Here is a 24,083-nt window from a genome sequence, read left to right as displayed (position 1 = left end):
CCTGAACTCCAGTTGAGGGGGTGGAAGATGCCTGTGTGTGGATTTTTTTTAACGTGTTGTGACCGTTGCACATCAGCCACCACACGGGCTTGACATTGACAGAGCTAGGCCTTTATCCAGTGGCAAGGGTTGAACCAGGACGACTGGAGACCTGCTCTCCTGCACGGACCTAGTACACACACATATCGCAGTGTGGGCTGGGCCCGTGCTGTCCCTGGGCCCTCGGCTCTTCTGGGCTCCGTACCCTCATTCGCCGCACCTCCGCCACAATGTTCCAGGGCCCAGCGCTCCAGCTTTATTTATAGCCCCGACCTGCGATGGTGTTCTCACACAGGTCGGGGGGGCCCACGGTTTGGCCAAGAACTCTCACCCGCGTGTCTCTTCAAAAGATCCCAGGCTCGCTGTTGCTCCAGCAACACATGCATTCTTACAAAGAATAGAATAAAAAGCTAGCATCAAATGAAAGAAAAACATATTCCAAACTGTCCATTTCATCCTCTGTGAACTTATATCTGGAAAAGGACCAGAATAGCATGAAGTCGCCCAATAAACCTGAAACTATAAACCAGCCAATAACAAAGTGTTACCCGCAATGTGAGTCCGCAGGAAAATAATATTAAAGAGTATGGGGAAACAGCAGGAAAATCCGACTAGAAGCAGATAACTCTAATGCGGAGCGAGCACAGGCACCACGGAAAGAACCTGCATTCTTTCAACATCTCAACAGGCCTCTAAACCAATTAATTACTCTTGAAATGCAGCCCTGAGTGCACAGCAAGGTCCTGCAAACAGCAAATGAGATGAATGGAAGTTAATATGCTTTTGGGGGTTGGGAGAACCTGTAATTATTTTAACAGTGCCAAATGACCAATTGAATAAGCAGACGGGACCTCATTTTAGCGTCTCTTCTGACACACAGCATCTCCGACAACGCAGCGCTCCCTGAGTACTGCACTGAAATGTCAGCCTAGATTCTACGCTCACATCTCAGAGTGGGAGTGCTGCCAACTGAGTCAAGCTGACACTTGACGTAGAGCCAAATGGCCTCCTTATGTGTTGAAAGACTGTCGGTGTCACCATGGATCAGAGGCGGCACTCTCGCCTCTGGATCAGAAGGTTGTGGGTTCAAATCCCACTCTGGGGACTTAATCACAAAATCTAAGCTGACACTGCAGTACGGAGGGAGTGCTACACTGTTGGAGTTGCTGTGTTTTGGATGCGATGTTAAACTGAGGCCCCGTCTGTCCTCTCGCGTGAGAACCCACAGCAATATTTCAAGAAGAGCAAGGAGGTTTTCCCAAGTGTCACGGCCAATATTTTTCCCACAAAATCACTAAAAATACAGATTATCTTGTCATTATCACATTGCTGTTTATGAGAGCTTTCTGTGCACAAACCGGCTACACGTTTCCTACATTACAACAGTGTGACTGTACTTGAAAAATAGTTCATTGGCTGTAAAGCGCTTTGGGGCATCCTGGGGTCATGAAAAACATTATATAAATGTGTTACAACAATTGGATCCAATTACAACAAGGATCCAATTGTTGTAACACATCCTGCTTGTACGATGGATCCTTTTAATGCTTGCAGGATATAAAGTTTACCAGAACAGTCAGATTACAGCAATGTCCCACTGTTCTGAGAGGAACGAAGTGGCCAGAGTGTGAGAAGAATTTCTCTTTGGTGCGGAGTGGATGATGCATTCCGTCACTCTTGGGATAGACTTTCATAATTCGGTCTTCATCATCATCATAGGCGGTCCCTCGTATCGAGGATGACTTGCTTCCACGCCAAAAAGGGATGAGTTCACAGGTGTTTCAATGAAGGACCTAATATTCCAGATCCCGAACTACATGTTGAAGGGTGGAAGATGCCCGTGTGTGGATTGTTTTAACGTGGGGTGACCGTTGCACACCAGCCACCACACGTTGACAGAGCTAGGTCTCGGTCCAGTGGCAAGGATTACCCAGGACGACTGGAGACCTGCTCTGCTGCACGGACCCAGTGCCCACACATATCGCAGTCACACCGCATAATTCGGTCACACCGTTACCAGGTGCACGAATTGTGGAAGGAACTCCCAACAGACAGTACTATTTATCTCCTGCTTTATTTCTGCTGTTCACACAAAGAGAAAATGTTAAAACAATATTTGCCAGCCGAATGATCACAAACACCAATCACCCAGCGTGTTATGCAGAGACACAATGTTCCTGTGGGTCAGCCGAGTGTTTGCAGTGGGAGTTTATCCGACCTGAATTCATATCCTGTTCTTGGATGGAAGATGAATGCGTAATTTCCCTTAACAGCATTAACTGACAAGTAGCCTCTTCCATAATCTACAACACGTGAGCAAGCACTTCATTCATCTTCTCTTGAAAACCTCAGTGAAGTTCAGTTATCTTCATCGAAGTCTTTTATCTGAAGTAATAATTTCAGTGTCAACCCCCCAAATATTATTCAGATAAGTGGAGTTGCTGAGAAAGCAATTATGCAGACGCCAATCGTGTGGATGAGGCCTGGCGGTTAAAATCTCCCTCGCCGCCCGTCTACCTCTGACCCCACCAACCACATCAATCCCGCCCTTCCTTAAAACTGCACACCCCGCCCTTTTTTCATTGAAGTAGGTCAGAGAAGACCGGGCGGGGGGTCACGTGTATAAGTTACAACTCTTTTGGAGCAAGCCTACTGCACCTGGTATTCCCAGGCGGTCTCACCTTCAAATGCTAACCAGGCCTGACTCTGCTTAGTTTCCGAGATCAGACGAGATCGGGCGTTTTCAGACTAGTGTGGCCGTAGGCCGTATAAGTTACACAAAGGGCAGACCTAGGTCAGGTGTCAGGAGATGATGTCAGGACGGTAGACCAATGGGACACGTTGCCAGGTCATGTGCTGAGTGCTGATTTGCTGCAAGCCCTCTTTTGAGAGCTGGATTGGTTCTTGGCTCGGGCGGAAAGCACAGCTGAAAAGGGATAGGTGGAATACTAAAAAATATAAATCATGGTCAATCTGATGTCCTGGCCGAGTTTTGATCGCTTAAGTTGGTCGGAGAGGAATTTCCCAGATTTTGTGTTCCCTAATTTGGCCATTGTATTATTTTGGTCTCTCCAGGAGATTACATGGCTGGTGGCGGGTCGGGGAATGTTGGGAATCATCATGCTTAAAGAAAGACTTGGATTTATATAGCGCCTATCACGTCCACCAGACATCTCAAAGCGCTTTACAGCCAATGAAGTACTTTTGAAGTGTAATCACTGTTGTAATGTAGTGAAACGCAGCAGCCAATTTGCACACAGCAAGCTCCCACAAACTGTAGTGTGATAATGACCAGATAATCCGTTTTTGTTATGTTGATTGAGGAATAAATATTGGCCAGGACACCAGGGATAACTCCGCTGATCTTCTTCAAAATAGTGCAATGGGATCGTTTACATCCACCTGAGAGAACAGACAGGTTTAACATCTCATCCAAAAGACAGCACCTCCGACAGTGCAGCGTTCTCTCAGCACTGCACTGGGATGTCAGCCTAGATATTTGTGCTAATGTCCCTGGAGTGGGACTTGAACCTACAACCTTCTGACCCAGAGGCAAGAGTGCTACCCACTGAGCCACAGCTGACGTTATGACATCATAACTGTGTGGAGCAAGCTGAATGGATTGGCTGGTCTTTCCCGCCCAACCTTTTTGTATGTTTGTGTGTTTTGGCAAAAAAAAGTTTATCAGGAGACAAGAAGATATTCTGGGGTCTCCAACAAAACCTCCAAAGAGCTTCAGGATGTTGTAGAGCAAAGTCAAGAATGTAAAAGTATTATGTCATCAGGCACACGAAGGAATATTTATTTGCCTCAGAGTGATATGACGCAAGGTGGCCAACAAGAAAAAATCCTACTGCTACCAGAACATAAGAAATAGGAGCAGGAGTCGGCCATTCGGCCCCTCGATCCTGCTCCACCATTTAATAAGATCATGGCTGATCCGATTATGGACTCAGCTTCACTTCCCTGCCGCTCCCCATAACCCTTTACTCCTTTATTGCTCAAAAATCTGTCTATCTCCGCCTTAAATATATTCAATGACCCAGCTTCCACAGCTCTCTGGGGCAGAGAATTCCATAGATTTACAACCCTCTGAGAGAAGAAATTCCTCCTCATATCAGTTTTAAATGGGTGGCCCCTTATTCTGAAATTATGTCCCCTAGTTTTAGTTTCCCCTATGAGTGGAAATATCCTCTCTGCATCCACCTTGTCGAGCCCCCTCATTATCTTATATGTTTCGATAAAATCATCTCTCATTCTTCTGAACTCCAATGTGTATAGGCCCAACCTACTCAACCTATTTTCATAAGTCAACTCCCTCATCTCCAGAATCAACCAAGTGAACCTTCTCTGAACAGCCTCCAATGCAAGTGTATCCTTCCTTAAATACGGAGACCAAAACTGTACGCAGTATTCCAGGTGTGGCCTCACCAATACCTGTATAGTTGCAGCAGGACTTCTCTGCTTTTATACTCTATCCCCTTTCAATAAAGGCCAACATTCCATTTGCCTTCCTGATTACTTGCTGTGCCTGCATACTAACTTTGTGTTTCATGCACAAGGACCCCCAGGTCCCTCTGTACTGCAGCACTTTGCAATTTTTCTCCATTTAAATTATAATTTGCTTTTCTACTTTTTCTGCCAAATTGGATAATGTCACATTTTTCTCACATTATACTCCATCTGCCAAATTTTTGCCACTCACTTAGCCTGTCTATATCCCTTTGCAGATTTTTTGTCCTCCTCACAACTTGCTTTCCCATCCATCTTTGTATCATCAGCAAACTTGGCTACAGTACACTCGGTCTCTTCATCCAAGTCATTAATATAGATTGTAAATAGTTGAGGACCCAGCAACGATCCCTGTGGCACCCACTAGTCACTGTTTGCCAACCAGAAAATAACCCATTTATCCTGATTCTCTGTTTTCTGTTAGTTAGCCAATCCTCTATCCATGTTAATATATTACCCCCAATCCCGTGAACTTTTATCTTGTGCAGTAACCTTTTATGTGGCACCTTGTCAAATGAGACCTTGACCTTTCAAACACTTCAGAAGATAGACACGTTAACAGACACCTTTGATTTAGATTACTTTATCCACAATACATGGCTAACATCCTAAGGGCAAGAAACAGATGATGAATGCCTTTCAATCATCAGCAAAATTCCAAATTCTGGGGAAGATTGTGTCGTTAACTTCAGGCAAAATCCTATTAGGCAAAGAATTTAGCCTTGAACATGGCCTCTCCCAAAATACATGGCCAGGGATAAAATTGAAATTCCCAATCAATCTATTGTTCAGACCCAAGAGGAGATTCAAAGGGCTGGATTTTCCGGTGCTTTGCGCTCGGGGTTGCGTCCCGGAGCAGTGTGAAAGGCGGCGTTCAGGTCTCCCGCACCCTCCGCCGGGAAGAGCTGCGTCAGTTGTGCAATGCCTCTCGGTGTGACACCGGCGGGAGTTTGGCCTTTTTCCCGATCCGTCCGCCCGGAAGTGCACCCTCAATGACCGCCTGGGAAATCAGTGCGGTCCGGCATCGCCGGTGGCAGAGAGGGAGCTAAAGTACTCCGAAGGTAAGCGCGAGTGTTTGTTCTTTGAATTTTTTTAGCGAGTTGTGTTGTGGCGGCATGGACAATGTTTTGGGAATGTTTTTGTGGGGGGGGTTTTCTCCACCCCTCCCCCAGGCCTCTTGGAGCGCACATGACCTGGCTCTTTAGCTCAGGGATTTCCCACCCTACTGCCACGAGAGGTGTACAACACTTCCCTTCGCACTGCGCCCCCTGACGCAGGGCCCAGATGCCCAAACTTCCTTACCAAAGCGCAAACTATTCCCGGCTGGTAATTTTCCTGCCCCACCTCCGTTTTTGTCCCGAAAACAGGAAAGCCTACAATCCAGCCAAAGTGTCCAGAAGCTCCCTGTGATTGGACGACCACTATCAGCCTGAATACGGTGCTCACGTCTTCCGTTAGGTTGTTGCTGGCGGTCTGGTGCCTAAACACTTCTGGGTCACTCAGCCTCCAGATTCCCCACCGTCACTGGGGACCTGTGAAGGTCTCACGTGGGCCCGTGATACAACACAGAACTCGTGGAACTGATTGTAGCAATCAGGTTCAGAAGCTGGCACCTGAAGGACAAGATCATGACTTTCCAAACAAACTCCAGGACTCCTGGACTTTCTCCAGAACCTCAAAATCAACCACTTCCTTCAAGGTTCAAAAACATTCTACAAGTATAACGTAAGACCAAGAGGCCGAAATTGCCCCCTCGTTAAAGGTTCATTACCGCCTCTAAGAGTTGCTAACGGGACATAGAAACATAGAAACATAGAAACATAGAAAATAGGTGCAGGAGCAGGCCATTCAGCCCTTCTAGCCTGCACCGCCATTCAATGAGTTCATGGCTGAACATGAAACTTCAGTACCCCCTTCCTGCTTTCTCGCCATAACCCTTGATCCCCCGAGTAGTAAGGACTTCATCTAACTCCCTTTTGAATATATTTAGTGAATTGGCCTCAACTACTTTCTGTGGTAGAGAATTCCACAGGTTCACCACTCTCTGGGTGAAGAAGTTTCTCCTCATCTCGGTCCTAAATGGCTTACCCCTTATCCTCAGACTGTGACCCCTGGTTCTGGACTTCCCCAACATTGGGAACATTCTTTCTGCATCTAACCTGTCTAAACCCGTCAGAATTTTAAACGTTTCTATGAGGTCCCCTCTCATTCTTCTGAACTCCAGTGAATACAAGCCCAATTGATCCAATCTTTCTTGATAGGTCAGTCCCGCCATCCCGGGAATCAGTCTGGTGAACCTTCGCTGCACTCCCTCAATAGCAAGAATGTCCTTCCTCAAGTTAGGAGACCAAAACTGTACACAATACTCCAGGTGTGGCCTCACCAAGGCCCTGTACAACTGTAGCAACACCTCCCTGCCCCTGTATTCAAATCCCCTCGCTATGAAGGCCAACATGCCATTTGCTTTCTTAACCGCCTGCTGTACCTGCATGCCAACCTTCAATGACTGATGTACCATGACACCCAGGTCTCGTTGCACCTTCCCTTTTCCTAATCTGTCACCATTCAGATAATAGTCTGTCTCTCTGTTTTTACCACCAAAGTGGATAACCTCACATTTATCCACATTATACTTCATCTGCCATGCATTTGCCCACTCACCTAACCTATCCAAGTCACTCTGCAGCCTAATAGCATCCTCCTCGCAGCTCACACTGCCACCCAACTTAGTATCATCCGCAAATTTGGAGATACTGCATTTAATCCCCTCGTCTAAATCATTAATGTACAATGTAAACAGCTGGGGCCCCAGCACAGAACCTTGCGGCACTCCACTAGTCACTGCCTGCCATTCTGAAAAGTACCCGTTTACTCCTACTCTTTGCTTCCTGTCTGACAACCAGTTCTCAATCCACGTCAGCACACTACCCCCAATCCCATGTGCTTTAACTTTGCACATTAATCTCTTGTGTGGGACCTTGTCGAAAGCCTTCTGAAAGTCCAAATATACCACATCAACTGGTTCTCCTTTGTCCACTTTACTGGAAACATCCTCAAAAAATTCCAGAAGATTTGTCAAGCATGATTTCCCTTTCACAAATCCATGCTGACTTGGACCTATCATGTCACCATTTTCCAGATGCACTGCTATGACATCCTTAATAATTGATTCCATCATTTTACCCACTACTGAGGTCAGGCTGACCGGTCTATAATTCCCTGTTTTCTCTCTCCCTCCTTTTTTAAAAAGTGGGGTTACATTGGCTACCCTCCACTCCATAGGAACTGATCCAGAGTCAATGGAATGTTGGAAAATGACTGTCAATGCATCCGCTATTTCCAAGGCCACCTCCTTAAGTACTCTAGGATGCAGGCCATCAGGCCCTGGGGATTTATCTGCCTTCAATCCCATCAATTTCCCCAACACAATTTCCCGACTAATAAAGATTTCCCTCAGTTCCTCTTCCTTACTAGACCCTCTGACCCCTTTTATATCCGGAAGGTTGTTTGTATCCTCCTTAGTGAATACCGAACCAAAGTACTTGTTCAATTGATCCGCCATTTCTTTGTTCCCCGTTATGACTTCCCCTGATTCTGACTGCAGGGGACCTACGTTTGTCTTCACCAACCTTTTTCTCTTTACATACCTATAGAAACTTTTGCAATCCGCCTTAATGTTCCCTGCAAGCTTCTTCTCGTACTCCATTTTCCCTGTCCTAATCAAACCCTTTGTCCTCCTCTGCTGAGTTCTAAATTTCTCCCAGTCCCCAGGTTCGCTGCTATTTCTGGCCAATTTGTATGCCACTTCCTTGGCTTTAATACTATCCCTGATTTCCCTAGATAGCCACGGTTGAGCCACCTTCCCCTTTTTATTTTTACGCCAGACAGGAATGTACAATTGTTGTACTTCATCCATGCGGTCTCTAAATGTCTGCCATTGCCCATCCACAGTCAACCCCCTAAGTATCATTCGCCAATCTATCCTAGCCAATTCTCGCCTCATACCTTCAAAGTTACCCTTCTTTAAGTTCTGGACCATGGTCTCTGAATTTACTGTTTCATTCTCCATCCTAATGCAGAATTCCACCATATTATGGTCACTCTTCCCCAAGGGGCCTCGCACAATGAGATTGCTAATTAATCCTCTCTCATTACACAACACCCAGTCTAAGATGGCCTCCCCCCTAGTTGGTTCCTCAACATATTGGTCTAGAAAACCATCCCTTATGCACTCCAGGAAATCCTCCTCCACCGTATTGCTTCCAGTTTGGCTAGCCCAATCTATGTGCATATTAAAGTCACCCATTATAACTGCTACACCTTTATTGCATGCACCCCTAATTTCCTGTTTGATGCCCTCCCCAACATCCCTATTACTGTTTGGAGGTCTGTACACAACTCCTACTAACGTTTTTTGCCCTTTGGTGTTCTGCAGCTCTACCCATATAGATTCCACATCATCCAAGCTAATGTCTTTCCTAACTATTGCATTAATCTCCTCTTTAACCAGCAATGCTACCCCACCTCCTTTTCCTTTTATTCTATCCTTCCTGAATGTTGAATACCCCTGAATGTTGAGTTCCCAGCCCTGATCATCCTGGAGCCACGTCTCCGTAATCCCAATCACATCATATTTGTTAACATCTATTTGCACAATTAATTCATCCACCTTATTGCGGATACTCCTTGCATTAAGACACAAAGCCTTCAGGCTTGTTTTATTAACACCCTTTGTCCTTTTAGAATTTTGCTGTACAGTGGCCCTTTTTGTTCTTTGCCTTGGGTTTCTCTGCCCTACACTTTTCCTCCTCTCCTTTCTGTCTTTTGCTTTTGGCTCCTTTTTGTTTCCCTCTGTCTCCCTGCATTGGTTCCCATCCCCCTGCCATATTAGTTTAAATCCTCCCCAACAGCACTAGCAAACACTCCCCCGAGGACATTGGTTCCAGTCCTGCCCAGGTGCAGACCGTCCGGTTTGTACTGGTCCCACCTCCCCCAGAACCGGTCCCAATGCCCCAGGAATTTGAATCCCTCCCTGCTGCACCACTGCTCAAGCCACGTATTCATCTGCGCTATCCTGCGATTCCTACTCTGACTATCACGTGGCACTGGTAGCAATCCCGAGATTACTACTTTTGAGGTCCTACTTTTTAATTTAGCTCCTAGCTCCTTAAATTCGTTTCGTAGGACCTCATCCCTTTTTTTGCCTATGTCGTTGGTACCAATGTGCACCACGACAACTGGCTGTTCTCCCTCCCATTTCAGAATGTCCTGCACCCGCTCCGAGACATCCTTGACCCTTGCACCAGGGAGGCAACATACCATCCTGGAGTCTCGGTTGCGGCCGCAGAAACGCCTATCTATTCCCCTCACAATTGAATCCCCTATCACTATCGCTCTCCCACTCTTTTTCTTGCCCTCCTGTGCAGCAGAGCCAGCCACGGTGCCATGAACTTGGCTGCTGCTGCCCTCCCCTGATGAGTCATTCCCCTCAACAGTACCCAAAGCGGTGTATCTGTTTTGCAGGGGGATGACCGCAGGGGACCCCTGCACTACCTTCCTTGCTCTACTCTTCCTGCTGGTCTTCCATTCCCTATCTGGCTGTGGACCCTTTCCCTGCGGTAAGACCAACTCACTACACGTGATACTCACGTCATTCTCAGCATCGTGGATGCTCCAGAGTGAATCCACCCTCAGCTCCAATTCCGTAACGCGGACCGTCAGGAGCTGGAGGCGGATACACTTCCCGCACACGTAGTCGTCAGGGACACCGGAAGTGTCCCTGAGTTCCCACATGGTACAGGAGGAGCATAACACCCGACCGAGCTCTCCTGCCATGTCTTAACCCTTAGATACACTTAAACTGGTAATAACAATGTTAAAAGTTACTGACCAATATAAGAAGAAAAAGAAAAACTACTCACCAATCACCAGCCAATCACTTACCCCCTAGGCTGTGACGTCACCTTTGTTTTTTTGCCTTCTCCCTGTAGCTGCACCGGCACGCCTCTCGCCGACCCCGGACTCGCGCTGCTCCGAGCTCCCGCCTCCTCGACTGACTGCTCCGAGCTCCCGCTGGCCTTTATAGGCCTCTCGCCGACCCCGGACTCGCGCTGCTCCGAGCTCCCGCCTCCTCGACTGACTGCTCCGAGCTCCCGCTGGCCTTTATAGGCCTCTCGCCGACCCCGGACTCGCGCTGCTCCGAGCTCCCGCCTCCTCGACTGACTGCTCCGAGCTCCCGCTGGCCTTTATAGGCCTCTCGCCGACCCCGGACTCGCGCTGCTCCGAGCTCCCGCCTCCTCGACTGACTGCTCCGAGCTCCCGCTGGCCTTTATAGGCCTCTCGCCGACCCCGGACTCGCGCTGCTCCGAGCTCCCGACAGTAAGGTCTTTCCGACTGGAAGCAGGCAGATGGTCTGACCCGACCCAAATTGCCCCTAGGCCAGGGGGTGGAGGAGATGGGTCTCTGGCGCGCCCCATCGGACACGTGCCGACCCCTTCGCACCCGGCGCTGGCTGACCCCTTTTCTGCCCCGTGAGGGAAATTGCCCCGCGGGAAGGGAGCAGCTGCCGGCCGGTGCCCCGACAGCCTTTCCTGGCGGGAAGCTGCCTGTAGCTGTGTAGCGTGTCCGCCCTTAAAGGGGAGGGCGCTCTGCCAAGGCCGTCATTTTGTTTTAATTGTCGGCCGACTCTAAAGTCAGCCCAACAATGGCGGCCACAGGTTCGGCCGGGCACGCCCTGCCAAAGCCCACCCTGGTGGTCCACTGAGTGCCACTAAAGTGGCTGCAGAGCTCTCAGCGGCCCTCCCCTTTAACTGAAAGGGGGAGACATTGCCAAGCGTCAGTGACACAGCCCGCCTCCCCCCCCTCCCCCCTCCCCGCACCCGACGCATTTCCACCCCCAAATACCGCCCCAACAAATCAAAATTTCCCTCTATGGGGAATCCATGGGGCGGAGAATATTCATGTAACATTAATTATCTGCCCATTTGGGGCGGAGGGCAATTTCGGCCCTCATATGTTTAAGAACTACACCTCGAGCTTTAAATGTTGCCTTTATCTCCATGTCATCAATCTTCACAGAAAGTGCGAAGAAGGTACCTGTACTGAGAGCAAGGTACAGGCCAGCAGATAGCAGAGCAAGTACGGAGGAAAGTTTAGAAATAATCTTTCCCAACCTCCACATCCAACCAAATACAGAAAGGTGCCACTCAAAATCATCCAAACTGCACCATCTTTGCGAATACCCCCCTTCCCTGACGGCTGAATACTGGAGCGGCTGTGCTGAGAAGGTGCAACACCGTGTTATCATGAAGCATCTTCACCCATCCTGCACAAACATGAGTGAAGCAACACCTATGCCAGTTGGAACAAGTGACACAGAGAGTGATGAGAATGTGGAACTCGCTGTCACGTGGAGTGGTTGGAGCAGGTGGCACTGATGTATTTAAGGGGAGACTTGATGCATACACGAGGGGGGGGTGGGAGAGAAGGGGGCAGGGTGCGAAGAGGTAGTTAGAATGGGAGGAGGCTCCTGTAGAGTACAAGAACATAAGAAATCGGAGCAGAAGTAGGCCATTCGGCCCCTTGAGCCTGCTCCGCCATTCAATGAGATCGTGGCTGGTCTTCTACCTCAACTCCACTTCCCTGCACAATCCCCATATCCCTTGATTCCCTTAATATCCAAAAATCTATCGATCTCTGTCTTAAATATACTCAAAGACTGAGCCTCCACAGCCCTCTGGTGCAGAGAATTCCAAAGATTCACCACCCTCTGAGTGAAGAAGTTTCTCCTCATCTCAGTCCTAAATGGCCGACCCCTTATCCTGAGACCCCTGGTTCTAGACTCCCCAGCCAGAGGAAACATCCTCCCTGCATCTACCTGTCAAGCCCTGTAAGAATTTTGTATGTTTCAATGAGATCACTGATAAACACTGACATCGAGCAGTGGGGCCGAATGGCCTGTTCCTGTACTGTCAGTGTCATTCTATATGATGTTTAGCGTAATGCCCATGTTTTCGTATGCCTCAGTCCCTGGCCAAAGACCACCCTAAGTGGAGGAAGTGCACCTCCAGTCTCATTGCCGAGAGCGAGCCGAAATCAAGCGGACAGCGGAAAGAGCGTGCGGCAAACCAGTCCCACCCACCCTTTCCCTCAACGACTATCTGCCCCACCTGTGACAGAGACTGTGGCTCTCGTATTGGACTGTTCAGCCACCTGAGGACTGATTTTAAGAGTGGAAGCAAGTCTTCCTTGATTCCGAGGGACTGCCTATGATGATATGGTGTTCAGCCTAAGGTCCCAAGGCAACTTAGATTTCCGTCCTGGAAGCCATGAGAGCAAGACTCCAACTCGTAAGTGTCACAGCACAACCCCACAGAGCAATAGTGTCGAAGACGTGGGAATGGATCTTAACTGTTCCGACTGGGCGAGAAGCAGGGAGGCAGCGAGTCAGCGGCCCATTTTATACCACGTCCAATTCTCCCCCCCCCCCCATTGACTTCTGCCGCCTGTGCCCTGTACACTCCGACCAGCTCCACGGGCAATGGGATCGAAGAGGACTGCCGAAGGCCAGTGTCCAATTACATTTGTGGACCTTAGAGTACCTCCGGGGCCGTCATAAATAATCTGGACCGCTGCCGCCCCGGGATCCCCGCCCTTCGTGATCGATAACCCCCTCCCCGCCCCCCTCCTACACTGTCTTATTCTTAGGTGGTCCCTCGTATCAAGGATGACTTGCTTCCACGTCAAAATGGGATGAGTTCATAGGTGTTTCAATGAAGAATCTAATATTCCAGATCCTGAACTACATGTTGAAGGGTGGAAGATGCCTGTGCGTGGATTTTTTTAACGTGTGTTGGCCGTTGCACACCAGCCACCACATGGGCTTGACGAGCTAGGTCTTGGTCCAGTAGCATGGATTAGCCAAGGCGACTGGAGATCAGCTCTGCTGCACGGACCTAGTGCACACACATATCGCAGTGTGGGCTGGGCCGTACTGCCCCTGGGCCCCATGCCTCTCCTGGGCCCCGATCACGTCGCACTACAATCTCTCGCCGCTCCTGCTGTACCTGCCCACTCTCCAATCACTGACCTGGGTTATGGTCCCACAATGTACATCACTGACAACTGTCCCAGCCCAATCCTGAGGCATCAATCCAGAGAGAGGCCTGGTGGGCACCCAGCAACTCACCTGCCAGATTCAAATGAGGCCGGGGCCACAAAATGGCAGGTTGGGGGGGGGCTCTTTGCTGCCAGAACGAGCAGCCGACCTACACCCAAAGGTCAAAATCGATGTCCCCCCACCCATCACCCCCTCCCCCCTCGCATCTCCCCTTCCCCTCTCTCCCCCACCTCCGTAGTATATTCTCCTGAAAAACATACAATGACTACACTACTCTGTAAAGCACTGTGTTTTTAACAAGCTAATAATGATGTAATTGGAAAAATGGATCTACCTTCTGAACTTCCAAAATAAATGTAAAACTTTATTGTACAAATAAACAAAGGAATGTCATTTTGGAAATAGTTTAACAGAAAGTGAAAGCCCTTCAGTGATTATGTTCCAGTTGGATTTTGAGAATATTACAGGAATATGTTCAAAATTATGAACTTTGATTGAGTAGATGGAGTGAAACGGTTTTCACTGGCACGAGGGTCAGTAACCTGAGGACACAGATATAAGATAAAGTAGGAAGGAAGATGAGGAGAAAGATTTTTACTCAGTGAATTGTTATGATCTAGAACGCACTGCCTGAAAGGGTGGTGGAGGCAGATTCAACGGTAACTCTCCAAAGGGAAGTGGATATATACTATTTGCATTTGCTATGGGGAAGAAGCAGAGGGTGTGGGACTAATTGGACAGCTCTTTCAGAGAGCCAGCACAGGCCCGATGGGCCGAATAGCCTGTTTCTGCGCTGTATGCTGCGACGATTCTAAGCTTCGAAAGCTGTTCAGACTGGAGATTCTGGGAAACATAAATCAAAGGTAATAATACACTCGGTTAAAATTCTTCCTTCAAAAAAAATGGAAGGAAGCCTGGCTGTAATTATGAACTCACGAATGGAAATGGACTCTCAGAAATTGCACATTTCAAAACTGCTGATTCCCACCAGTAAACTTCTTCCTCAATTTCACCTCTTTTCAAAAATTTCTGTTATAGTCTACAAGGCATTCAAGAGGGAGTTAGATGTGGCCCTTATGGCTAAAGGGATCAAGGGGTATGGAGAGAAAGCAGGAAAGGGGTACTGAGGTGAATGATCAGCCATGATCTTATTGAATGGTGGTGCAGGCTCGAAGGGCCGAATGGCCTACTCCTGCACCTAGTTTCTATGTTTCTATGGAGCCTCACCCAGAGTGTTCCATTAATGTTAACTTTATTTTTTAAAACAGATGTTGAACTTTCTTGTTCGGTAACCTAAGTCTTTATCTCGGCGCAGGTGAGAAATTTCTGCTCCTTTCATCTTGGTTACCCGTGCACACAGCCCCCTATCCTGGGACATCTGATTACATGTTCTCGACATGCATTGGTGACTCCACCATTCCACCGAACATTCAACAGCAGTGAACTTCAAACAGAACGAGGCCAAAGTTAGAGAGAACAATGCCTCCGTATGAGGCTTCTCCAAGTCCTCTGATCAGGTTAAGTGGACTCCGCTGCACCAGCTCGCAATCCGGAGCATCTCGCCCGATTACAAGCTGAAGATTTTATCAAAAGCCATCGGTTGCAGTTGGACCTCGTTCCCTTCTGCACAAGTCGTCATTCATCGTTCAGTGCACAGCCGTTCCAAAGAGAAAACTGATTATCTCTTCCTTTTGGCATGAAGTCTAGCTCTGTGGGCGCCAGCGTACGTTATCAGTGCGGGGACATCTGTACACGAGGCAGATCTCGATATGAGGCAGTGATGGAAGCTACACTACCGCTATGGAATGTGCACATGAAGGTTTCTTGTCACAAATATGATCGCTTTCATGTGAAGACGCATGTGAGTTAGCGAGGAATTCTGTCGACAGTTCATAGAATCATAGAAATGTGCAGCGCGGAAGGAGGCCATGTTGGTCCATTGTGTCCGCGCCGGCCGACCAAGAGCTATCCAGTCTAATCCCACTTTCCAGCTCTTTGTCTGTAGAAGGACTGTTCGTAGCTTCTGATCTGGTGAGCTTTCTGCCCTCGTTTTATAAATACTGACCCCTGTTTATTTAAAGTCTTTGTTTTGAATCGCATTTAAATAAAATTCTGGTCACACAAAAGTCCTCATTTTGGATAACCTCAGAATGAGGAGAGACAATGAGCTCTGGAAAGATTAAAATGGCATCTTTGATTTTGAAGAACTTGCATTTATATCAGTTCCGTTCACATCCTCAGAATGTCGCAAAGGGTTTCACAGCTAATGAAGTACTTTTGAAGTGTAGCTGCAGATGTAATATTGGGGTATGTAGCAGTGTGATTATGTTACTGGTATATAATCCAAGGCGTGTACTTGTACCACACCATGGTAACTGAGAATTTGAGCTCAAAATACAGTAACAATGACCATGAAGCTATAAAAATCCAAGTGGTTCACTAATGAGAAGGAAACCGGCCGCCCTTACCTGGTCTAACCTATACGTGACTTCAGCTCCACACCAATGCGGTTATCTCTTAACTGCCCTCTAAGTGGCTGAGCAAGCCAGTCAGATGGGTAATCTATGCCAGCCTTGGCAGTGTCACCCACTCCCTGAGAATAAATCGAGATAGCCAATTACACACACAGCAAGATCCCACACACAACACTGAGACAATCGCCCAGATAATCTCTGCTTTCAGTGCTGTTGGTTGAGTGGTCAACTGGCCAGGACACCAGGAGAACGCCCATGCTCTTCTTCAAACAGTACTGTGGGATCATTTGCACCGACCTGAGAGGGCAAATGGAGTCTCAGTTTAACGTTTCATCCAAAAGACGGCACCTCCGACAGTGCAGCACCCTGCCCCCTCACCCCCCGCAAGCACTGCACCGAAATGTCAACCCAGATTATGTGCTCACGTTTCTAGAGTGGGGACTTCAACCCACATTCATCTGACTCAGGCGAGAGTGCTACCCACTCGGCCAAGGCTGACACCAAGGGCCCAAGTGTCGGCCTCAGTTGCTCCTGTTTTTTTGGAAACTGTAGAACGGAGTATCTTAGAAATTCAAATTCTCGGCATTTAGTTTGCTCCAGTTCTAGTCAGTTAGAACAGTTTCACTTTGGAACAGAATTTTTTTTCCAAAAGGGGGCGTGTCCGGCCACTTACGCTTGTTTTCAAAGTTTCGGCGGTGAAAACTTACTCCAAACTAACTTAGAATGGAGTAAGTGAAGATTTTTGTACGCTCGAAAAAATCTTGTCTACACTTTTGAAAATCAGGCGTAGGGAATGGGGGGAGGGGTTTAAAGGGAAGTTTACAAACATTAAACACTTCAGTTTTACAAATAAAGAGCCATCATCAATAATAAATGATAAATACATCAATAAATCAACCAATAAATCAATCAAAAAAAATTAATAAGAAATAATTTTTTTTTTAAATCAATAAATAAAAGATTTTCTACTTACCGACTGCAGCACCGGGAGCCCTCCAACAGCATGCTGGGATGCCCCCCGCACCCCCCAGTGTGTCTCTGTCAGTGTCTCTATCTCTCTGTCTATCTGTGTGTCTCTCATTCTCTGTCTGTCAGTGTCTGTGTTTCTGACAGCGAGGGGAGGAGGAAGAGGGGGGTAGAGGGAGAGAGGGGGTGCAGGGGGAGGGGAGGGAGGGAGAGATGAGGGACGGAGGCAGAGGGGGAGGGAGGGAAGGGGGGGAGGAGGAGAAGGGGAAGGGGGGGAGGAGGAGAAGGGGAAGGGGGGGAGGAGGAGAAGGGAAAGGAGGGGGGAGAAGGAGAAGGGGAAGGGGGGGAGGAGGAGAAGGGGAAAGAGAAGGAGGGGGAGAAGGGGAAGGAGAAGGGGGGGGAAGGAGAAGGGGGGGACAGGAGAAGGGGGGAAAGGAGAAGGGGGGGAGGGAAAGGAGAAGGGGCGGGGGGGGGGGCGGGGAGGCTGAACGGGCCGGGCCCAAGACTTCGGGCAGGGCCCCTCCCCAGCATCAGATTTACAGGTAGGTGGCGTTGGGTCAGGTCGGGTCGGGTCGGGTCCGGTCCGGGGGCGGGGGGGGAAGCGGGAGTCGAGTCGGGTCCAGTCCGGGGGCGAGGGGGGAAGCGGGAGTCGAGTCGGGTCGGGAGGAAGCAGGAGCTGGCCGTGGGAGGAGCCTTATTCACACAGCCCCAGTGAGGCCATTGGGCCAGGGCTAGGGGCTGCATGCTTCGGGCCCCTCCCACACAGTTTTGGGCGTGTGGAGCTACTGCACATGCGCACCCACTGTAGCGCGCATGTGCAGATGTCCCGGCACTGTTTTCGGCGCAGGGACCTGGCCCGCCCCCTACAGCTCATGCTGCGCCGCGCCCGACTCCAGAGGACCAGGAGGGAGCCGGAGAATACATAAGTTTTTTTTAGGCGCACTTTGTGGCGCGAAAAACGGGCGTCCAGGTCGGGGCTGCGCCGTTCTAGGCGCTGCCCGAAACTTGGGCCCCATAAGTGCACAAGTCTGGTGAGGAAATCACACCTGAATTTCCCTTTGCACTACTCCGATCTCCCCCAATGCCTCGCACCGATGTGTTGCTTTGAAGGAGCGCCTCCTTTCCAAAGTAACTCACCTCCTGACTCCCCAAAGCCTTTCCACCATCTACAAGTCAGGAGTGTGATGGAACACTCTCCACTTGCCTGAATGAGTGCATCTCCAACAACACAAGAAGCTCGACACCATCCAGGACAAAGCAGCTGCTTGAATGTAACCCCATCCACCACCTTCAACACTCACTCCCTCCACCACCGGCGCACCGTGGCTGCAGTGTGCACCATCTACAAGATGCACTGCAGCAACTCTCAAACCCGCGACCTCTACCCCCTAGAAGGACAAGGGCAGCAGGCGCATGGGAACACCATCACCTCCACGTTCCCCTCCAAGTCACACACCACCTCTCCTTCATCGTCACTGGGTCAAAATCCTGGAACTCCCTCCCTAACTGCACTGTGGAAGCACCTTCACCACACGGACTGCAGCGGTTCAAGAAGGCAGCTCACCACCACCTTCTCAAGGGGCAATTAGGGATGGGCAATAAATTCCGGCCTTGGAGCGACGCCCACTTCCCGCCAAATGAATTTTTAAAAACTGGAGTGCTTTTGTTGATGCTATCTAGACTGACTTTGCACGAGTTCAAGTATCTAAAATACCAATTCATGTGAATAGTGAGCCTCCACATGTGTCACAGAACATCACAATGCCACGAGTGCCAAAATGATCAAATTACCTTTCATGTTCACTCAAGTTAAACCAACTACAGCTGATACAAGCACTTTGAAATAATACAGGACACCTTCTATGCAGATTCTATTCAACAAATGGTTAGTGCCAAAACTCCTCGAAGTAAGGTGAAGCCCAGCTGCAGTTTTCATTCATTCCCTCACCATCTTGATGCAGCATTTGGTTTCAACTAAATTATTGGCTCTAGTTCTTAAAAAAAATCTTTATTTCTCCTCCCTCGTGTATTGTTCCCATCTACCACTCCCAGACTAGAGGCAGATTTGTGTCTCTTTCCCATTACCCAACAAGCTAGCAGAAATTGTGATCTAATCACTGAGGGAGTTGTGGGGGAGTTTAGGAGCTATGATCTGCTGTGCCACCGAGAGCTGAGAGCCTAGGGTTCAAAGACACGACACAAACCATCGACTCGTCCTTTCCCAAGAGGGTTGATTTCACGAACCCTGTGTGGAGCCGCACTCTTTGAAGGCTCACATCAGGAAATCATAGCCTGGCTGCCTGTGATTTTCTGGCTGTTCATTTTAATGGACAGAAAACCATGGGGAGCTTGCCTGCGATTTCCCACTATAAAGTCTTAATTTTGTAAAATTAGCCCTCATATTACACTGAACAATAATCTGGTGTGATCATACTTCAATTTTGCACATGAATTTCTGAAAACAACAACACGAATTGGGATTTTTTTCCTGCTTGGATAGAGTAAACAAAAGATTGACCTGTTGAAAACAAATGTACAAAGCTCCATCACAAAGCACAGAACAATATGTTTCTGTTCAGGCGCTTGCCTCTCAGATAGCGGCTTGATCACGTGAATTGTGCAGCCACTTGAAAACTTCTGTTACCTGGGAAAAACAAATCACCTCGATTCGAGCAGCCTTCCATTTACTGCGGATGCACAACGGAGAAAGGTTCATGTCCGTCGGCGTAATAGAGCTTCACCTAGTGGACTACTGTGGTAATGCAACTACTGGTGTAAATAATAAAAGGGTCATGTGGCAAGGTCACATGATGACATATTTTTCTGTATTGGAGCCATCTTGTGTAGTGTGTTTCTTAGTGATGTCGTAAGAATATATCACTGTCGGCAACATCGTCATTGAGCAATTTTACACCAAATTATCTGACTGAAGCAAAGTACATCCAGAATTTAATAATATTTTCCTGGCCGCTCATCCTCCACAAACTTCAGCTCATCCAAAACTCTCTGGCCGCATCCTAACTCACAACAAATCCGGCTCGCTCATCACCCTTGTGCTCGCTGACCTACGTTGGTCCCAGTCCATCAACGGCTCAGATTTAGCATTCTCGTGTTCGAATCTCTCCATGGCATTGCCTATCCCTATCCCTGAAACTCCTCCAGCCCTGCAACCCTCTGAGAACTCTGTGTACCTCCAATTCTGGCCTCTGGTGCACCCCTGACTTCCATCGCTTCTCCATTGGCCGCCGTGCCTTCAGCTGTGTTGGCCCTATCCTCTGAAATTCCCTTCCTAAACCTTTCCACCTTGCTTTCCTCCTTGAAGATGCTCCTTAAAACCTCTCTCTTTAACAAAGCTTTTGGGTACCTGTCCTAATGTCTCCTTCTTTGGCATGGTGTCATTTTTTTTATCTGACGTTCCCATGAAAAGCCTCGGGATGTGTTATTACATTGAAGGCGCTATACAAATGCAATTTGTTGTTGTTATTAATAAGGGTCAACAGTTACATTCTTCCTGCTTTCTAATTTGTTGACTGCCATTAAAGATTGCAGAATCAAAGCTTTGTACTTTGCTCTTTGAAGCTTCCAATTTTACTGCTGTCATTGCTAAAAGTACAGCAAACAAATGGTACGCTGCCCTTTATTATAAAAGGACTGGCGTATAAGAGTAAGGAAGTCTTCCTGCAATTATACAGGGCCTTGGTGAGACCACACCTGGAGTACTTGCCTTAGAGGGAATGCAACAAAGGTCCACTTGACTGGTTCCTGGGATGAGGGGATTGCCCTATGAGGAGAGATCGAGTAGACTAGGCCTATATTCTCTAGAGTTTAGAAGAATAAGAGGTGATCTCATTGAAACATATAAAATTTGTAAGAGACTTCACATGGTAGATTGCTGGGGCGTCTAGAACCAGGTTCTACAGTCTCAGAAAACTGGGGGGGGGGGCGACCATTTAGGACTCAGATCCGAAAAAATTTCTTCTCTGAGCACAGTGAATCTTTGGGATTCTCTACCCCAGAGAGCTGTGGATGCTCAGTCCTTGAATGTATTCAATGGCCTACCCTTGCTCTTATTTCTTATGTTTTTATATTCACCATTGTCTCAGTTAGTGTATCATATGTTTGGTATACACTGAATTAAAGAACAATATTTCTTGGCGTTCAATGAATCTCATTAAATCAATTTTAACTATTAATTTTAAGCCATACTTCAAGTACATTATACATTATACAGTATACAGCGTGTGCTATTTCTCTGCAAAGGCTAGTGCATTATTCCCCAAGAAGATTTCTTGTTCCTTTCATTTCCTAAAGAACTTTATGGGAAGAACTCTCTATTAGAATACAGTAATACTGTTGAATCTCCCTTTCCTGTCATGTAACAGACATGGGTGATATTCCCCGTAGTGGGTAATGGTGGTCTCAATGTAATCAGCAAGGAACCAGGTACACCATTAAAACACCAATGGCTATTATATGTTAATGATGTGGTTCATAGTACCATGGGCTTTAACACACTTGCAGTTTTCTGAATTTCTAAATCACTCCAGGATTCCCATGTGGGTTTTGATATTATGAGGTGCCTTTGAGGGTCTCACAGGCTTCCAATGCTCTCCCATTCACAATTAGGCCACAAATTTTTTTTTAAATTAGAAATTAAGTGTAGTCCCTGTTGTAATGTAGGAAACACAGCAGCCAATTTGCGCACAGCAAGATCCCACAAGCAGCAATGAGATAATGACCGGATAATCTGTTTTAGGAATTGGTTGAGGCATAACTATTGGCCAGGACACCGGGGAGAACAGCCCTGCTTTTCTCCAGGAGATCTGTTACGTCTGCCTGAGGGGGCCTCAGTTTAACACCTCATCAGAAAGTGGCACCTCTGACAGCGTCAGCCGAGATTGTCTCTGGAGTCTACGGGCTGGATATTCCGCTGTTGTACGTCTCCGCTTTCACCCTAGAGGGGCGGCAATGGGCTCTTCAGCTTCCAGCACCCCGCCGGTGTTTTTGGGGCCCGGTTTCGGCAATACCGCCCGGAAGAGGCGAGCCGGTGTGCAATGCCCCTGGTTGCGACTCCCGCCCGACCCGTAGTGCCCCGCAGCGCCTCCTGCTGGGAACGCCTGTGAAGGCGGGTGGTCTGAACTGTAGCGGCCGCACTGAGGTAAGTAATTGGCCTCAGGTAAGTGTAATTGTGGGGTTTTTTGCGATTTATGTTACGGTGGCGTGAGTTAGGTATTGAGAATGTTTTTGGTGCTTTTCCCCAGTTTTTTTTCTCCCCAGGCAGCTCTTTCAGCACTCCCAGGCCGGCTGTTTAGCTCGGGATTTTCGCATACTCAGCTGGCCCAGTGCCTTACGAGAGGTGTGTAACGTCTCCCTCAGCAATCCGCCCCACACTCAGGGCCCAGCTGCCCAATTTTGCTGACTGAGGCGTAAACTGTTCCCGGGCGGTACAGGATCGCACTGACACCATTAACGCCCCAAAATCCTAAAAGCCAAAAAACCAGCCCCTGATCTCTTTCAACTTTATCCTTCAAAGGGTCAAAGGACATTGACATTTCTGCTCTTGAAGACATTGCTCTCCAAGATTGCCAAGCACTTCAAAAAAAAGTCATCTGCTTTCTTTGTGATCCCCAAGACTACCTCAGCGGTTTTGCCAGCTGGTTTGGAGCTGCACTAACACATCTTTTCCGATGCACCTTCCAGTTATCTCCATCCAGCTTACAGCAGCATTTCCTTCCTTCCAGCCCTCGGGTCAATTATTCAATTAAAAGTGTGTGTCACTTCACTAAATCCATTTTGCCAATTAAGTTGAATGATGACGCCCCAATGCTCTTTCACCGTCTTTTGATTGAATTGAATTCTCAGGTACGAGGCTAAAGGGAGGGAGCTGTTATAAAGCCAAACATGATGCATCCTGATCGAGCCCTTACATGTGGAGACCTGACTGACTGTACAGCTTAACACTGAGACCTTGGGTGGATTAACTGAGGTACATGCTTTAACAATCAAACCATTTAATTACCTACTCCACATAGCTCCCTGTTGTGAAGCTAAAATGTTATTGTCTTGCTTGTCGGAAAGTTGTCAGTTATCCCAAGTTGTAAGACAACTATGGTGCTGGGTTCAAGCGCTCTACAGCCTGTGGACAAGGCTTGTTTCAATGGAAAGTGAGCAGCGCGTCAAGATAAAGGATTTCTCCATTTTGGACTCTACGTACCGTTTGAGAAGACGAGTGTATAAAATATTTAGGAGTGAAATTCGGTCCAGCCGTTTTGGACACTGCCTGAATGGTGATTTTACCGCCAGGCGGTAATCACCACCTCAAACTGCCAAATTCAGTTTTACCGCCCAAAAGATGAGCGAGCAGCACTAAAAGTGATGTTGCACACTCATCCCTCGGGGGCCCATGGGGCGGGAGCTCAGGAGGCCGACCGAATTCCCCCGCGGTCAGCTGCCGGCACGCGAGTTGAAAAAACTGGGAAAAAAAGCGTGGGTGTGGGTCAGGGAAGTTACCAAAACCTTCTGGCCCACTCCCAGCCTTCCCCACTAGGGCCATCAATACATACATTGAAGTTTAGCAACTTACCTTGATTTCGGGACGGTACAGCCCGGGATCCCCGATGTACCGCCAACTTTCTCAGGCGGTACGGATGCTTGCCGGTAAGGCCACCGTACTCACCTAATTCGTAACCGTGGCGAAGGGGGCGTTGCACGCTCGATGACCTCACCACACGGGTGGCGGTAGAGCATGCAGCCGCGTCTCTAGATGCCGCCCCCACCGCCCAACTAAATTTCTCGTGAGCCGAGGAACCCGCTCCCCGCCGACAGTAAGTGCTCAGCTGCTCGTTAGCCGCCCCTCCCCCAGGCGCTAACAGGTGGCGATACAAACGGAGCTTCGACCTCTTTAGTATTCACTCAGTACCTAGACAACAATCCTTGGTTCTGCTTAGGGACAAAGCAGCTTTCTGTCAGGATTT

General features: G+C 48.3%; 1 protein-coding gene and 1 pseudogene across 7 annotated transcripts in view; both read right to left on the bottom strand.

Annotated features, from left to right (window-relative positions):
• Positions 1-24,083, bottom strand: part of sema4ba (sema domain, immunoglobulin domain (Ig), transmembrane domain (TM) and short cytoplasmic domain, (semaphorin) 4Ba) — a 505,268-nt gene that overhangs the window by 320,808 nt on the left and 160,377 nt on the right. Inside the window, exon 1 of one of the 7 annotated variants that reach the window (XM_070858288.1) lies at positions 16,138-16,189. The exons of the other annotated variants lie outside the window; for them this stretch is intronic. The gene's annotated coding sequence lies outside the window, so the exon portion shown is untranslated. Of the gene's footprint in view, positions 1-16,137; positions 16,190-24,083 lie in introns of those variants that run through there. 7 annotated transcript variants of the gene reach the window in all.
• On the bottom strand, positions 2,686-2,804 carry LOC139228440 (5S ribosomal RNA; annotated as a pseudogene).

The sequence above is a fragment of the Pristiophorus japonicus genome, chromosome 17, assembly GCF_044704955.1.
Source record: "Pristiophorus japonicus isolate sPriJap1 chromosome 17, sPriJap1.hap1, whole genome shotgun sequence".
NCBI lineage: Eukaryota > Metazoa > Chordata > Chondrichthyes > Pristiophoridae > Pristiophorus > Pristiophorus japonicus.
This window is presented reverse-complemented; position numbering and strand designations above follow the sequence as displayed.